We start from the raw sequence: 3,741 nt of genomic DNA on the forward strand, positions 1-3,741 counted from the left end.
GATGAGACCTCGGTTCTTGTCTTCTTGAATGAGAGATTTCAATCAAGAGACAAAGTGTAGAAAGCAAGCAAGAATGTATTGACCACAGCAAAAACATACTTAAGGCAGTGAAACAAGGAAGGGTATAGAAGAAGCAATAGGAGAGCCTAGGCTGGCTGCCTTGGCTCACTGGGAAGTCACAGAACAGGAGGCCTTGGAGATGGTCCCAGGGGGTTAGCCTGGGAAGAGCTGCCACTGCCCATTGCTCCCCTGGTTGCAAGTCTCATGGGCTCCCTTAAAGGTTGGGGGATATGAGGGGGGGGCGTGGGTAGGGGGGTGAGAGGGAGAAGGGAATGGCTTGGGCATGCTCGCAGGAGGGAGAATCCCCTAGGAACTTCGTTTTCAGGGATTTTAAGGCTGGGCTTTTAGGGGAGGTCTTAGGGGCAGATCAATAAAGTATTCATCAGCTTTATGCTGATGTACCAAAATGAGATTTATTCTCTTAATTTATCTGAACTTGAGTGGGATTGGTAAATGGCACTTAATTGGATTTCTGTTATCTATCTCCCTAAGTAGGGTAATTTAAACTATTTACCATCTGTTTGGGGAAGGGAAGTGCAAACCATTTTTTCTTAAGTGTCCTTGGTTTAGAGAAGATAGGATTTAATAAGTGGCTGCAAACTGCTGTTAATTATCTGTCTTTGTTTCCCCATTCTGCTTATCCTGGAATTTTTCTAGCTTCTTATTATTCTATAACACTTCTGTTATCAATTTAACTAATATTCCCTAGTGTTCTGACTTTTACCCTTTTTTCTTTATACTCTACAGTAGTGTTTCTTGATTATTTTAGAGTCAAGAACTCCTTTAAGAATCTGAAGAAGCCCTAGCCAGGTGGCTCAGTTGGTTGTGGCATTGTCCATGCACCAAAAGGTTATGGGAGAGATTTCTGGTCAGGCCCATAGCTAGGTTGCAGGTTCAATCCCTGGTCAGGGCATAATCGGGAGACAACTAATCAATGTCTGTCTCTCTCTCTCTCTCTCTCTCTCTCTCCCCCCCCCCCCATTTCTCGATTTCTAAAATCAATAAAAACATATTCTTGGGTGAGGATTTTTAAAAAAAATCTGAAGAAATCATTTTTTTATATTTCATGGGCCTTCTTCCCTTCCCACGAAGCCCATTGATGAACTCCAGGTTAAGGTGTTCCTTGGTGTTAATTATTAGCTATATGTCAATGACCCTCAAATATGTCTCCCACATAAAGCACTTTCCTGAGCAATAGAGCTACTTTTGAATGACTTATTGACAACTCCACATCAATGCCACTCAGGCACCTTAAAAATCAAGATATCTGAAACCAAACTCATTGTCTTTATCCTAAAGCATGTTCTCCTCCTAAGACAGAGAACCTATGGGAAAAAGAACACTGTTTTTAAAACTAATAGACCTAGATTTAAATCCAGCCCTGGAAACTTCAATAATATATTTAATTTCTTATATTTAACATGAGTATAATACTTCCATTTTCTGAATTATGATGAGAATTAAAATAGATAATGGGAAAATCCCTAGCCATGTGTCACCACATAGCATACATTTCACAAATATTAATATTACTGGATTCCAAATATCAGCCAAAGCAACTCCATTCACCAATTATCTTAAGTCAAAAATTTAGGGTCATCTTTAATTTGTCCCCCTTTCCTCATCTGCAGCCAATGGATAGCTATGCTGTGTTAATTCCTCAATGTTCTGCGCTTAGTTCAGACTCTCATGTTCTTTCTCATGGACACAGCAGTAGTTTCCTGCACTATTGATCTAATTCCTATCCCACACCCTTCCAACCTATCCTCTACACCTGGATGGGGAACCTTTTTTTCTGCCAAGGGCCATTTGGATATTTATAACATCATTCTCGGGCCATACAAAATTATCAACTTAAAAATTAGCCTGCAATATTTGGTCAGACATTTAATTAACTCACCCCTAATGCCTTGGCAGGGCCAAACTAAATGATTTTGAGGGCCTTATAAACTACCCGCTGGCCAGATGTTCTCCACCCCTGCTCTACACTGAAGCCAGAGGATCTCCTCAAGACACACATCTGATAATGACATGACTCTGCTTAAATCTGCCCAGTTGCTTCCTGTTGCTTCCGGGATTACGTCTACCTTAGTATTGCACAGAAGGCTGACTATGATTGGCCCCTGTCAACTCCAACTTAATCTCTTGATTACTTGTGGGTCTCCCCAACTGCCCATAGTGTTTTGGAGTCCATATTGCTATTCACACTGCTTCCTTTGCCTGAAATGTCCTCACCGCTCTACATCTTTTTCTGGCATTCAGGCAAATATCTACTCACTAATCTTTCAAAACAGTCCAAGCATCACCTCTGCTATGAAGTTATTCCTCACAGCCTCCTGTCATACTGCTGCTCGCCGACTCCTTTTATCTCCTTGATGGATTATTTTCTATCATGGCAAATATGAATGCACATAGTTTCCGATTTCAAAAAGCTTACAATCATCATTGAACCAGAAATCTTGTTATATAATCTGGACCAGTAAGCCAAATTGAAAGAGAAATCATGAGGCATGAAAAAATGAGTTGTAAGCAACTTCAACAGTGAGATCAATGGTTCTTCTCAGAGGCTCTGTGTGACTCCCAAGCATTAGGTTGTGTGTGTGTGTGTGTACACATTAATACACAAGTATTAGCTATATATTAACGTATTTAATCTTCACAGTCTATGAGGTGGGCACTATTATTATACCTGCTTTAGAAGTAATGAGCCCAACTGGCGAGGCCCAGAGGTTGAGCATCAACCTATGAACCAGAATGTCATGGCTTGATTCCCGTCAGAGCACATGCCCGGGTTGAGGGCTCTATCCCTAGAAGGGGGTGTGCAGGAAGCAGCTGATCAATGATTCTCTCTCATCATTGATGTTTCTAACTCCCTCTCTCTTCCTCTCTGAAATCAATTAAAAATATATATATTTTTTAGAAAAGTAAGGAAGCCCTGGCTGGTTTGGCTCAGTGGATGGAGCATACGCCTGCAGACTGAGGGGTCCTGGATTCGATTCTGGTCAAGGGCATATACCTGGTTGCAGGCTCCATCCCCAATGCGGGGAGGGAGGGGCATGCAGGAGGCAGGCAATCAAGGATCCTCTTCATCATTGATGTTTCTATCTTTCTCTCCCTCTCCCTTCCTCTCTGAATCAACAAAAAAATATTTTTTAAAAAAGAAAGGAAATTAAAAGCATAAAGAGATTAAGTGACTTGTCCGATATGACCCAGTAGAAATATCAGTATGAATAAAGTATGGATTTCGGTTAATTAAAAAATAACATTGATAAACAAAAATTAAATTGATAAATAAAAATAAATTATTATTGTAATTAACTAAAATATATTTTGAGCCTATTAAAGGCTGATAGGCAAAGAAAAACCTAAGTGCCCTATGCTCAAAAACAGTGAGTCATGAATAATAAAGTAGGATACAAAGAACAGAAGACTGTATTTACTGGGGGCAGTAAGAAAATCCTGGGGTGAGGGCAATCTATGAACTGGATCAGTAAATTAATGAACAAAATGAAAGGAACGCCTAACCCAGGTCAGGGACCCTCCGGGCCATTCTTCCAAGTCACTCTCACCTCACCTTTTCTCCTCCCACATTGTTGGCCCGGACTAGCCAATGGAAGGTCGGCTCTGCCTAGGCCTCCTGTGCGCTTGCGCAGTGTCGGGTCGATGATCCTCTCCATCCAT

The sequence above is a fragment of the Plecotus auritus genome (assembly GCF_963455305.1).
Source record: "Plecotus auritus genome assembly, chromosome: 5".
NCBI classification, from domain to species: domain Eukaryota; kingdom Metazoa; phylum Chordata; class Mammalia; order Chiroptera; family Vespertilionidae; genus Plecotus; species Plecotus auritus.